Source organism: Halichoerus grypus, chromosome 6, assembly GCF_964656455.1.
Source record: "Halichoerus grypus chromosome 6, mHalGry1.hap1.1, whole genome shotgun sequence".
In the NCBI taxonomy this organism is placed as follows: domain Eukaryota; kingdom Metazoa; phylum Chordata; class Mammalia; order Carnivora; family Phocidae; genus Halichoerus; species Halichoerus grypus.
In genome coordinates this window covers 95829720-95845087 of record NC_135717.1, presented here as the reverse complement: position 1 = coordinate 95845087, position 15368 = coordinate 95829720, and positions in this window count along the sequence as shown.

The window sequence follows — 15368 nt, the reverse complement described above, 5'->3', positions numbered from 1 at the left end:
CCAAAGTGTTAAGCATTATCTTGACTTCCTCAAATACAGATAGCTGGACTTAAAACATTCTAGGTTGGTATTAGTGTAACACATGGAAAAAAATCAAATAGAAGATTCAAGACTAATTATGAAGAGTGTTGATTCTGCCCAATTTGGCCAACAGACTTGTCACGATCATGATCCTGTGGGGCTGCTATTCTGTCAGGAAGAGTTCTTTACCTGTTTATAAAGACAGGAGAAGGATTTGTTGAGAATAACTGTATTTATGCTGTAGATGATAGTGGTATTCAGTTTCTTACAGAGACCATGCTGTAAAAGAGACCATACTGTAAAGATTATCCACGACTCCATTCCTTTCTAATAGTAGTTTTCTATTCCCTAGGAACTGGAGAAAACCCTTAAGCAAATATAGCAGTTATCTCAGCTTGCATCCCTGGATATAAAAATATCTATATAAGTCTGGAAGACTGGGAGTAGGCAACACAGCAAGAGTCTGTTTTCCTACCAAGAAAAACGCCTCAGGTAAGAGAAAGTAGAAGTACAGAAGTTTGGTCAAGTCTGATATATTACTGTTAGAAGGGAGTGTATTTGCATTAGTCACTTAGATTATCAATCAGTCCAGCCATCCTCATGTAAAATCAAGCATGTAAAATCTCCAAAAGCTGTTGCTCTACAACCTCCATGAGACATCGAGTCTTCTGGAAATGGTGGCACTGGGGACACAGGGACAGAATGTTAGCTGCACTGGTGGTGCAGATAATAATGAAGAACTGGTTGCAACACCTTTTAGTCTCTGGAATGGAACCCCTGACTAGATATGAAGTCTTGGGCTACTTGGCATCGTCAGTGGTACTTCCTGTGGGAGAGCGGGCAGTGATACTGTCGATGGGTAACAATAGCCTAGCTGCTACTCTTAACTTAGGCACCATTAGACACATTATCTCAGTGATCTGGACCAGGATGTAAGAAAAACAGGAGGTTTCCCCATGGTAGTCCACAGAATGTTCTTAAAACTCATGTGAGATGCCCACTGGATATTCTTAAATTTATTTGGAAAGTTCTTCTGCAGGTTATATTTCTTGAGGAGTAAGTAAGATTCTATCTAGATAGCTTTTCTTTTCTTTTTTTTAGTAGTTGTTTGTGTCATCTTGTTCTTAAATTCAAACTATTATGGCTCAGAAAACATAGGTGACATATGTATGGTCAGAAGAATGATCTCCATTCTGCTTTCTCTTCCCAAATCGTCCCAGCTCTGCTCCTCTTCTGTGTATCCGTGGCAGATGCTGAGGTGTGCTGTCAGACCCCCTTCAAAAGGGCCTGCTACCCAGCCACGAGGAGAGGAGGGTGGGAGCTGACAGTCTCCAGCCACTGGCTTTCTTAGGATCTGCCTCAGCTTTTGAACAGAAGTCAAGTTCTTCTCAGTGTGCGCTCCAGCCAGTGACTGAGCTGATTGAGCCAAATGGTGCTTCAAGGGGCTGCAAGGGCTTGGCTTTGCTCTGACAATTCCCGCCGGGCTGGGAGAGCTTCTGTCAGGTCTGTGTCGTGGTCTGACAGCTCCCTCTGTCCAATCCTATGTCCTCCTCCTTTCTTCTAAGGTGTTCTACTTTCCAATCAACTATATGCACTTCTAACTCATCTCGGTATTTGCTTTCTAAAGAGTCCAAAAGGAAGGGTATCCCACACTGTCCTCATTCCATACAGTTCTGTGTTATGATATTCTGTGCTGCACAAAATCCTTCTGTTCCAGCACCTTCGTTCTTAATTATTTCTTACGCAGTTAAACTGGTACTGTTACAGGAGACCTGATTTTGGATTCAGACTTGTTTTGGGTTTGAATCTCAACTTTGCCTTATACATAGCAGTATGAACTTGACCGAGTTGTTAATTTCTTTGGGCCCCTATTTTTTTCATCCTTCCAGCCTGGGACTCAGCTGGAAACAGATCCCCCCGTTGGATGGAAACATGAATGCATATAACTGATGTGCAAAACAATTAGGCATCCTCCTAACAGTTCCAAAGACAGAGATCCCATTTCATGCCCACTGTGGATGGCGTGGATTTAGTTATATTTACGTTAAGTTTTTATTTTCCTGTATAAGAAGAATTTACCACTAACATGTATAAAATGGAGGGAACGTTATTTTTTCTTCTTGCTATTAAAAAGAAATCCCCTGCACTGTAAAATTTGCTTGCTTATTCCTTCTCCCCTCAGAATTTCTAATTTTAATCATATCTCATCTTTTGCCTCTCTTGAAGTAAATCTTTTCTTCCTTAAAGTTTGGTATATTTTCCTACTCATTAATTAAGTTTTGTTATTTTCCTGTGACGAGAGGTTATTAGCTCTTGCTTTTTACAATTAGTAGTTCAGTTTTTGGATGAGAATTACGTCTATTGTGTTATTTACTGTATTTTGAAAGAGAGGTTTCACTCCATTTAACTTCCTCTTTGTCTTTTAAAATAACTACTTGAAATATTTTCCCTGGTATTTTTCCACAGAAACAAAAAATTGGGAGAAAGGCGAAAAGTGAAGGGGAATTATGGAAAATGTTTTAAGTTAGTTTTCTTTTTTTTTCCTTCTTTTCACTTTCCTTGCCAAGTTTAAACCCATGAAGTCTTGACTAGATACTAAGTACAGAAAGGACCCAAACAAACCGAACCTGCTTTAAATATGGTTACATATTCCTAAATTATATTTTGATAAGGAATCTTTTTTATTGTAACAAGTATTTATAATAAATAAACACCAGATAATAGTAACATCTTACCATTTTATGGTATTTTACAGTTTGCCAAGGGCTTTTATTTTACCTTATTTTAATCGTGTATAAAAATACCCAAAAAAGTTCATACTGTTCCTTTTGGACTTTTCAGAATCCTGTTTATACGGTACTAAGAAGACTGAAATGATGTGTAATAGAATGTTAAAATGAAAGCCTTGCTTGAGACCTTAAGACAGCAGAGCCCAGAGACTCCAGACACACAAGACAATCGTCCCCCAACTTTCTGGGGAGACAATGGACTTGAGAGCAGTCACAAATCACAGCCGAGCAAGCACAGCCCATAGGAGTGTAGTTCTACTATGTCTCAAACTTCACCTCTCCCTCCCGCCTCTCGCCTTTGGGAATTTCCAGGGATGATGCAGTATCTGTTCGCTTGGTCCCTCTAACCACAGGAGACACATATTAAGCTCACCAATTGGTCTCCTTAAATCTCCTCTCCCATGATTGGGGTTAAGAGGAAACTTCTCATAGTCTTTCTTTCCAGCGGGGGCTCTTTTAAAAGACTTTTCCCAAAGTGCCCTCCAGAAATCGCCTTCTATGTGCTAAGTCCTGACTCCTGCGGGCAAGGAGCCTTTAAGAATTATCTGACTGGTTTTAGCCAGCTTGTTTTTGCAAGTCCTACAGGGTGTTCTTCCTTATATTGATATCTGAAATCTGTTGGTCTCCGTCCAAACTTGTATTTTGAGAGCCAACTACAAATAAAATTTTGAAAAATAGTAAATAGTAAATACATGTGCAGCTTGCATTGAAAAATGTATGCCATCAGAGCTTGTCCTCTATCAAAAATCAATGACTCTGACTTCAGCAAATATTCACTTAGGATTTTTCTAGAGGCCAAACTCAGAAAAAAACAAAAGTATTTGAAAAAAAAAAAACCAAAAAACCCAAAAGTATTTGAAATAATTTCAGATATGTGGGCGGGGGAGGGGAGAAAAAGCAAATTCAATAGTAATTAAAAAATAGGACTTAATGCAGTGGCAACACATGAATGTGGGGCACTCAGATCAGATGGAGGGCCACCATATGTCAGGTGTCCCAGAAGGTGGGGGCCGGCAGCATGGGCAGTGAAAGAATTCACCCAAGGCAGAACAGAAGAGATAGAAGTTTATTGAATACACTGCAAGGGAGTGGCAGGACAGCAAAGGAGAGACAGTCTGCCAGGAGGTGGTGGTGAGGGGCCACAGTTATGGGGCCGAGTGAGGGAGTATGGGGACTATGGATTTTCCCTTTTTTGGTAACCATAGGAACTGTGCCTCATTGTAATCGGTCACTAGGGCCTATGGCTATTTCAAGGTGGGTCACTTAATAAGCCTGTTTGAATTCAGCTTGGTGGTCCCTGTGGGCTCTTTAGGCCTTGCTCAAGTTTCCATTGCTCGAGCCTATTGCCTAAAAGCGGCCTCTACAATGAGGTACTTTTTGTATTCTCTGTGACAAAGACTATTATTGACTGTTGCTTTCTCAGGCACATAGCTAGATTGGTTTTCCCATCCTATTTACGTTAATGCGTGACTGTGTGCCTAGCTTCAACCAATGGAATATATATCACTTCCGACGTGGCACTTTTAGGGAGCATGTGTGCCTTTTCCACGCTTTCTTTTCCCATCACTAATTGGATGCCTTAAGTGTGGTTTCCATAGGGAAACTTTCTGGACTAGGTCTGGTCCTGCAATAGCACACTGTACACTTTTCCCTTGCAGTCCCACAATTTTATTTTAAAAAGTGTTTCTTATTTATGTAATAGTTTCCTTCCTTGCTAGACCTAGAGTTCTAGAAAGACAGGAGGTATGTCTATTTGTATAGTGCTATTTTCTCCAACCACATATAAGACACATAGTAGACAGTCAAAAAGTATTTGCTGAAAGGATACGTTAATCCAAGTCTTAATACTCTTTGTTACAAGAAACAAGTGCTCAGTGGGGCTGGTGGAACCAAGAACATCAACCTGCTGGTTTTCAGGACTTCATTTTCACCAAGGACTAATGAATTGTACTTTCTTTGGCTTAAGACAGAGATCTTCTTTTCCCAAACGAGTCATTAAAAAAGGAAATGCACTCTTCAAAAGCCTCACATTTGCAAAAGAATGAACAATTGTTATTACGTGACTGAGCCAATGTAATCGTTAGGGCTTATCTAAATTTATTAAATGCCCTCAGGATCTGTTTCCCAGATTAGCCTCTGTGATCTGCTGTTCCAGGAACAACATCATGTGTTGTTGATTTGTTTTTTTTTAATTTTGACTCTAACCTTATGTCCTTTTATAGCATTTCCTAAGGAAGTTCGCCTGTATTCACATCCTCAATAAGAGCTATTGAATATTCAGTATCAAATGCATGTGTATGATTCCGTATTTCTAGATTTATAAGACGCATAGTAATGGAGATCTAGATCTTACTTACACGCTTTTTGTTTTGAATAAACATTATGAGTATCCTTCATGCCTACAAGCGTCTTTGGAGAAACCGCTCTCTGGTTTCTACTGCCCGACTCATGTAATTATAGCATAATTTGGAACAAAGTGCATTGCTTTAAAAACAATATACTTGACTCAAAATCCTATTTGGCTCACATCCACAAGTGTCTTCACTGATATCTCTCCAAGAAACACAGCTCATTGCTCTTAACTTCTGCAGTTCTCTCCATGTGAATTTCTGTTCTCATTTTCAAAAGACGTAAGGTAGGAAGATACCCAGGTGTCCACGAAGGTTGAGATGAGCTAGTGGGAATAAAGGAATGATTTAAGAGATGATAGAAGACTACTTGTTTGGCTAGAGTTCACTGACCTTTTCTCTATCCTCTGGGTAATCTATGTTTTGTACTTGCAGGGAGAAGAGAAGGAGTAGTAGCCACTGAGGCGGCTGCCTTCTAGGTTACCTTGATGTAGGGAGGAGTGTGCAGGCTGGAACCAGAGTTGTGCCACATGTCGGGGAAACACTGCAAATGCCACCCTGGAGGGGGTGCTATGACTGCAATTACAGAAAGAAAGGGCTGTAGCAATCAGCTTTAGATCCTCGGTGTGGCAAAAACACTGTGTTAGATCCATAACTGGGCGATGCAGGAAATGCGCTGTTTGGGGAGAGTATTGAAGCAGGACAGGCTTCAGAGAGGGAAAAGCATAAAAGAGATCATTTGGGCAGTTGGATGAGCAAAAGCAAGGATACAGAGGTGGTTAGCACAGGGGCTTTTATCAGAGTCGTAAGTAGGAGAGTTTGGTTGCCTCAGTGAGGATGAGGCAAACTTTATAAGGACCTTAAATGACAGAGGAGTCATGAAAAATGTATGAGTGTGGTAGCGAAGTCTTTGGAGATGAATTTGAGGAAGATGAATATAATCTCTATGTGTAAAGGAGTTTGGGCAGAGACCAATTAAGAGGTCGATACAATAATTAATTGAGAACTAACTCTAAGGGAGAAGGGAGGCAGAGAGAAAGGAAAGGGGTGGAGGAAGTCATTGCTAAGTGTAACATAAATGATTTAATAACTGTGAGGATGGAGGAAAAAGAATAAAAGAAAGTGGGCAATGAATTCATGATTAGTCCAAGGCTTTAAATCTAAGTTACCAGTGCAATTAAATAAGGAATTGGTAGGTGGGGCTAGTTTAGGAGGGGGGAAAGAGACACAGGGAAAGAGAAATATACTCTATTGTACTAATATAGTATACTAATATACTACAGATATTTCAATTATTATTATGCCTACAGGGCTCTAATAATAGATACTTTTTTTTTAGAATAGACAGTTTAGATTTTTACCAAAGTCCTAAAGAGATGGAGAAATTTTTCCTAATATTGATGTTCTGGGTTTTCTCTACTGTCCTCCAAAATTATGTCTAACCCTTATTGTAATTGTGAAGCAAACACATTGCAATTGCTTGTTTACTTATCTCTATCCTGCAGTGTTCTCTATGTTCCTCAATGGAGGCAGGGAAAATCCTTATTATATTCCCAGTACCACTGGGTTGGTGGTGGGGGTGGTAAGAAATGCAATCATTATTTTTTCCATTAGTGTCTTTATCAACATAAAAGGGATCATCAAATACTTAGCTGAGAAAACAGATGTGAGGTTGAGTAAGATGCTTAGCCTAGTGCCTGGCACATAGAAATTGCTCAAATTGTCTCTCATTATTGTTGCTTTTCATGAATAGAGAAGTAAATCCTGGTGCGTTCCAGCAAGGCTCATGAAGATAAGGTTTTCTATTTTCCCCTCCTGGCTCCTTCTCCAGCCAAATCATCTTTGTAATTGTGCTATTACTTTCTTTTTTTTTTTTTAAAGATTTTATTTATTTATTCGTGAGAGACAGAGAGAGAGAGAGAGGCAGAGGGAGAAGCAGGCTCCCAAGGAGCAGGGAGCCCGATGCGGGACTCGATCCCAGGACCCTGAGATCATGACCTGAGCCGAAGGCAGATGCTTAACCATCTGAGCCACCCAGGCGCCCTGTGCTATTACTTTCTTATTACCTAAGTTATGAGGATGACTGCTTCAGCTTTCTACTTCACAGTGTGGACAAAGAGCGAGCTGACACAATCTGCAGAGAGAAGAGAGGGCAACAGGAAGTTTGGGTTTGACTGTCTAAAGAGGGATTTCATTAGCCCGTGGCTAGCTGAATAAGGAAATAAAGTTAAACTGTGATTACCTTAGACTAGGAGCTGTATTTGGCACGATGATTCAGCATCATTATCTGTATATAAAAATATTTCTGGAAGTGATCCTGGTAAACAACCAGTGGTGAAGCCACTAGCCTACCATGTTTCTCAAACTGGGATATGTGCATTGGACACTTGATAGAACAGAGTAATCATGAAGCATATTCCTAGTGTGCTGATTTTACTTGGATGTTTGGGAAGATACACTTTTTTTCACTGAAGTCAACTTGCATATATTATTTGGTCATTCAACAAATATTTATTGCATTCAAGCAGAATGTCAGATGTTAGGAAATACTGATTTAGAAAATGGACTTGGGGGGCACCTGGGTGGCTCAGTTAAGTGTCTGTCTTCAGCTCAGGCCATGATCCTGGGGGCCTGGGATCGAGCCCCACATCAGGCTCCCTGCTCAACAGGGAGTCTGCTTTTCCCTCTCCCTCTGCCCCTACCCACCCCCCGCCACTTGTGCTCTCTCTCTGTCTCAAATAAATAAATTAAAATCTTTAAAAAAGGAAAGAAAATGGTTTTGGTGGTAGTATTGGGTTCATCAGGTAAAGTGTAAGATTCACATACATTTTTAAGTTGAAACATAAGACAACAAGAAATTTTGATTTTGAGGTGGGTTCCTTTGGATGAAACTGCCATGTCCTTGAAGGTATACATTCACTCTTCTCGAGTGCTCACGGTGACTCCTGGGAAGAGCTGGGGAGGTAAGCATGGAAAGCTGTAGAAGCGTGAGGTGCGTCACCAAGCAGACACAGCAGTCCAGCATTCCTACTCTGCCCGTGAGCTGCCATTCTTGTGAAAGCTTGGCAGCCTTTAGGAGGTAGATATTGTCTTCATTGAAACTAGATTCAGTTCCTGGCCCAAAGAATCCTCTTTGCTTGTGGCCCCTGAATGCTGGTGGTGCAAGAATGATTTTTCTCTTTGTTACAAGTTCAATTAGAAAGTTGGAAAGGACTGGAGAAATATCTTTTTACCCTTCTGCACCCTGTACCCTGAAAATAATGCCTTGTTAGATATACAGAAGAATAATGATAGTTTTAAAACACCCTTTATTTGACTTTGGAAACTCTATGTAACATATGTGGTACAGATAGGCACATGCACACAGAATACACATCTGGGGGTTTTATACATACCTAGATGAATCCAGAGAAGTATTAAAATTAGACATATTTAAATATGCTCTCTAAGATTTAATCAGACATAACTATATAACATCAATAAGAAATTACTTCTAGAATTCTGCCTACTAAATTCTTAAACATTTAAACATATTAAAGAGGTCAGTTTTAATAAAAATAACCGATTACAGAGTTCACAAAAGGAAAGCAATTATGTGACCTTTAATGCTAATTAATTTAGTGTAACAGCTCTGGATGTCTGTTTAAAGGATTATATAGGAAATACATACAACTAGGGGCGCCTGGGTGGTTCAGTCGGTTGAGCGTCTGCCTTCGGCTCGGGTCATGATCCCAGGGTCCTGGGATCGAGCCCCGCATCAGGCTCTCTGCTCGGCGGGGAGCCTGCTTCTCCCTCTCTCTCTGCCTGCCGTTCTGCCTACTTGTGTTCTCTCTCTGTCAAATAAATAAATAAAATCTTAAAAAAAAAAGGAAATGCATACAACTAGTGTATCAGATATTAATAGATTTCTTTAAAAATTTGTAAAGAAGTTTACTTTTTTGAGTCATGTAATTAATATCCTTGAAATGTTTACAATATTAATCTGATCAGCTATTTACATTTACTCCCAATATAAATAATGTAATCAAAATTGTTATAATACTCAAATTAGCAAGATCTAAACTTATTTTTTTTTATTATGTGTTAGAATCAAAATAGTTTCGGGCACCTGGGTGGCTCAGTCAGTTAAGCATCTGCCTTTGGCTCAGGTCATGATCCCAGGGTCCTGGGATCGAGCCCCATGTCAGACTCCCAGCTCAGTGGGGAGTCTACTTCTCTCTCTCCCTCTCCCTCTCCCCCTGCTTATGCTCTCTCTCTGGCTCACTCTCTCTCTCTCAAATGAATAAATAAAATCTTAAAAAAAAGAAGCAAAAATAGTTTTACTTCTTTCAGTTTGAAAAAATAAAAATGTATAATTTCCTCAAGTATTTCATTTAACTAATGACAAAAGTATGAATCACTAATTGTGGAGATATTTAGATTTACCAGAAGTCCTGTCTTTACTAAATTTGAACAATGTTGGAACCAGCCCAGTCCCTTTTATTTTACAAATAAAGACTTGAAGTCCTTGTCCCATTCTCGATCTACATTATTTTTAATGCTTGATATCATTTACATAATTTTTGTTTGTTTCACCACATCCATGTTGAATCTGCACCAAGATATAAACAGTGGATTTAGATTTGCCTGCCCAATTCAAAAAAACCCAATGCTCTTGAAGTTAATATTACTGAGACTACATTGTATCTTTCACATTGCCTACAGAGTGGTCATTTAAAAGCAAGGATTATTAGGGGTGCCTGGCTGGCTCAGTTGGTGGCACATGAGACTCTTGATTTTTGGGACTGTGAGTTTGAGCCCTATGTTCGGTGTAGAGATTACTTAAAAATAATATATATATTATATATCACATAACATATATTTTATATATATATAAAAGCAAGGCTCAAAGCTTCTCGTGCTTGCTTACAAAACCTAGGAAGAAGGTCCATATTGTTTACCTTGAAATATATCCCAATCACAAACCAGTCTCTAACAATCCTTCTAGCTCACTGTATTTTTATTTACACTACATTAAGCTACTTAGAGTTCAAGCATGCAAGATCTTACCAGCTTCTATGAGTCCACACGTGCTGTTCTTACTGCTTGGAAGACTTTTTGAGCCTCCTCTGTCCCCATCTCTGACTGGTAATGGAAAGATTCTATATCTTGGCTGCTGCTAGTCACATGGCAGTATATATATTGTCAAAACTCATAGAACTGTTAGATTTTACTGTATGTAAATTTTACTTAAATAAATCCTACTTTAAAAAATCTGAATAATCTCCATATACTTGGGAATTAAGACATTTCTAAATAACTAATCAGTCAAAGAAGAAGTTTCAAAGAAAATTAGAAAATACAAAGTGAATGGTACCAAAATTATTTTTAAGCTAAATAAAGTTGACAAGTATTTGGCAAAACTGATCAATAAGAAACAAGAGAGAAAATGTAAAAGACCAATATTAGGATGAAGTAAAGGATATCAGTAAAGATCCTATAGACATCAAAAGGATACTAAGGAAATATTATGAACAACTCTGGGCCAAGACATTAAAACAAGTACAAATTCCTTGAAAAAGCACAGCTTATATAAACTGACACAGGAAGAAATAGAATATCTGAGTACCAACATATCTAGTAAAGAAATTAAGTTCTTAAATAAAAGTCATTCTACAAGGAAAACTCCAGGCCCACAAGGCTTCTACTTTAAATCTATCAAAAATTTGAGGAAGAAACAATAATCTTACAAAATCCTTTCAGAAAACAGAGAAGGAAATACTTCAAAATTCATTTTATAAGGCCAGCAAAACCCTGATATCAAAATATTGCCCAAATAGACAAATAAAACTCCCCCAAAACCCAAAAACCAAAGAAAGGAAAACTACAGATTAATGTCCCTCATTAAAATAGATGCAAAATTTCTAAATAAGATATTAGTAAATTGAATTCAGGAATATATAAAAATTGAATTCAGACAAAACAAATCTGTAGTGATAAACCTCAGATCAGTGGTTACTGTAGGTGATGATGGTGAGATTGACTGGTCACAGGCACAAGAGAACTTCCTGGTGAGATACAAATATTCTATGTCTTTTGGGGGTCATGGTTATATCAAAACATTTTAGATTTTACACGTATAATGGATTGTTTTTATTTTAAGAAAATTATACTTAAAGTTGATTTTAAAATATAATGTACATATTTCTAATGAAAACAAAGATGTTTGTCTTCTTTTTAAATTTCATACCATTCTGGAATTTGGAGTTGATAAAATTAGAATATAAATAAGCTATAAGTATTTGAAAATGGGAAGTAAGTTGTCTTAGTCAGTTTGGGTTGCTGTAACAAATTACCCAGGCAGTAATTTGTTGACTAGGTGGTTTTAACAACAAACATTTATCTGTCACAGTTCTGGAGGCTGGGAAGCCTAACATCAAAGTACCAACAGATTTGGTTCTTGCTGAAGGCTGCTGTCCTGGTTTGCTGATATCTGTCTTCTCACTCTGTCCTCACATAATGGAGAGCAGAGAGAGCAAACTCTAGTCTCTTTCTCTTCTCATAAGGTCACTAATACCAACCTGGCCTCATCTAAATATAATTACCTCTCACAGGCCCCACCTGCTAATACCATCCCAAGGGGTGTTAGTTTTAACATGTAAGATTTAGATGGAACACAAACATGCACTCCATAATACAAGTGCAACACTATTTGTAGATAAAATCATATTTTTTGGACAGTCAAGGTAACATGGCAAAACAATACTAAGATTATTGAGAAAGCTTAACAAAATGGTTATATATAAGATAAATACATATCAGAATATATAAACAAATATCAGTACAAAATATGAAAACAAAAATATAAAATTTATGATTGATCATTATAAGAAATGTACAGATTTATATAAATTTGATAGTAAGATAAAAAGGAGGCTTAAGTAAATAGGAAACCATCTTTCTGGATAGAAGGAACACTAAAAATATGATTTTTTTGTAAATTACTTCCTAAATTTAATGAAATTCCAATAAAATGCCCAACAGAGAATAGCTAAGAAAATTTTGAAAAGAGTACAAATGGGACTGGTCCTCCCAGAGTTAAAAATATAGTTTAAAGCTATAATAATAAAATTCATCTGATCACAGTAATATAGTAAAAAAATATATATATAAAAAAGATCCATTAAATGTGGCTCCTGGGTGTTTCAGTTGGTTAAGCATCCAACTTCTGATTTCTGCTCAGGTCATGATCTCAGGGTTCTGAGATCGAGCTCCAAGTTGGGCTCTGCACTGAGTGTGGAGGCTGGTTAAGATTCTCTCTCTTCCTCCCCCCTCCCTAACCTCCCCCCCCACTCTCTCTCTCTCTCAAAAAAAAAAAGAAAATAAAAGATCCATTAAACAAAATAGTTAGCTCAGAAACAGATCTTTTATAAAATAATGATAAGTATACAACAAAGATGGTATTACACATCAGGGCAGAGGAAAAAGATTATTCAGTAAATGGTGTAACAAAGAAAATGTTAAGTTCTCATCTCATGGCATATGCCAAAATAAATTCTAGAACAGCATAAAATATAAAAAGCCCTTTCTTTTTTTCTTTTTTTCATTTAAATTCAATTAATTAACATATAATGTATTATTGGTTTCTGAGGAAGAGGTCAGTGATTCATCAGTCTTACATAATACCCAGTGCTCATCACATCACGTGCCCCCCTTAATGTCTATCACCCAATTACCCCATCCCCCACCTACCTCCCCTCCAGCAACCCTCAGTTTGTTTCCTGTGATTAGGAGTCTCTTATGGTTTGTCTCCCTCTCTGATTTCATCTTGTTTTATTTAATAAAAACCCTTTATATTTGTTTAAAGGTTAGTATTTATTAACTAAAGCATTGGAATACAATGTACTAGTAAAAGACACCAAATTTGCCTAAGTAAACTTTATCTTAGAAGAAAGCTCCAGGAAGGCAAAGATCCTGGAGGTCTGACTCATCACTAACCTCTGTGATCTACAGGAGATCTAGCCAGTGTGTGTGTTCAAATAAATCCTTACAGGATGTATGAAAACAACTGTTTCTATTTTTTGTAAAAGCAGCACCACTATCGTTTTCTTAAATGACAAACTGGGAAAAATATTTGTCATGTATATGTAAAGATTAATATCCTCTTATTAAAAGTTCATGCAAATCATAAGAAACTTCATTAATACCCATTAGATGGACCCGTATATGGACAAGCTATTCACAACAGAGGGAATACAAAGATTAATGAACATTTGGAAAAAGTTAATATGAATAACAAAGCATTGCATGTTATCTGTCAAATTACAGGATTTTTAAAAATAAATATGTATATTCAATGCTGGTTTGGGTGTAAGTGTAATAGGTCAGCTCATACGGTTTGGGGGGAGTTAACACAAACCTTTTAGAAAAGTAATTTTGCATTCTAAATCCACAGCCTTAAAAGTACTACTTTTGACGCTGCAATTACTTTTCAGAAAATGAACCTTAAAAAAATTATCTGCTGCAAAGAAAGAAGAAACTTTATTTTAAAAGTTCATCATAGGATTAAATATGGTAGTGAAAAATCGGTAACTATATGTCCAACAGTAGGAGAATGGATTTTAAATTATGATAGCCACACAATGCATTATGTAGCCATTTAAATGATTTCTATAAAGATTTTAGAATTCCATCAGAAAATAATTGTTTTAAAAGGTACTGTGAGGAGATAATTTATTTTGTGATTGCCAACAATATTAAATATGCATAGAAAAAATAGTAACCATGGCATACATATTACCTTTTACTGAAAGGGCAGGCACTCAGCACTCTAAAGGGATCCTCCCATTTACCCTCACATCAAGACTATGAAGATATATATATATCTTTATTTTATATATATATACACAATATAATATGCATATGTTTATATTATATATATATATATATTTTATTTTTCCCCATTGAACAGGTGAGGAAACTAATACACAAGGTGATAAGTAATTTGCCCGAAGTGTTTGAGTTGAGTGAGGTAGCAGGGTTTGATAGCAGGTTAGCTCTTGCGTCCATGCTTTTACTCACTGTTAAAATGCAATGAAGTGTTTTCAGTTTTACAGGTTTGGGGGTCCATTTGTCTCCCTTATACTTTTCAATAATTTCCAAAGTTTCTACAAAGCATAACTTGTACTCATTATAAACCATCTCAATAATAGTAATATATATTTTTAAATCCCAAAGTCAACCTGATTTTCTGTAGTAACGCTCAGATCTATATCTGGGGATTATCTGCACCCCCCATTTCCAGGTGTCTGGGGAGCCCCAGATCCCCCTTCCGGCTTGTTCACCGGGTCTTCCCGGGTTCCACCCCCAGTACCCGGATCCCCGTTCTTGCAGCACGCTTTCTCTGTGCGCCTGCGTCGTGGCAGACAGCTCCAGGGTGCAGTTGGCAAACTTTCAAGCGCCATGGGACCAGATTCTTCGGGACCCTCCCAGATGTCGCCCCGCGAGGCCCCGCAGACCTCTAGCGGCCGAGGGTTCAAGCTTCAGTCGCTGGCGGAGGCCCGGCACTCACGCGGGAACGCAGCGACCCTTTCCGAGAGTGAGGCGCCCGCGGGAAATCCCCGGGGCTCGCAGAGCGGGGGTCGGCCTCTGCCCATCAAGTCGCAGAGGCCGGGAGGCCGCCGGGGTTCAGGGTGCAGGTCCGGGAACCAGCTCCGGGTCCCCGCGCTCCTGAAGCGGTGCCCCGTGGCGGTCGCGCGCGGAGCCCCGGAGGCACCAGCCCGCCTGCCGACCATTCTTTAACAGATTAGGACAATTGCTGAAAACAGTGATTATTTCAAGCTGACTGAGCACTGGCCCCTGAGAAAACCGAGTGTTAATTAAAGAGGGTTGCCCGGGGACAAAATTTACGGCTTGGGTCCTGGGGGCAGTTATTTTGGGGTGAGTGTATTTTAAACCGGTTATCTCCTTGACAATTAATTCTCTCTCTGGTCGGGAGCAAGAGTGTGTGTGTGGGGGGGAGGGGAGGACTGTTTGTGCAGATGTGGGAGTCGAAGTCCCACTTTCGGGGAGCCAGGGTAGGGGTCGCCCTTCGGAAGCGCGGCGACTGGTCCTGAGGAGTAACCAAGTTTTCCGGGTCGCTGGGGCAAGTATTCGATTTGAGCCCGCCTCGCTCCTGTGAGCCATTCGCACGCGCCCATACAGCCTGGCAGCGGTGCCCTCTCCCTGGAAC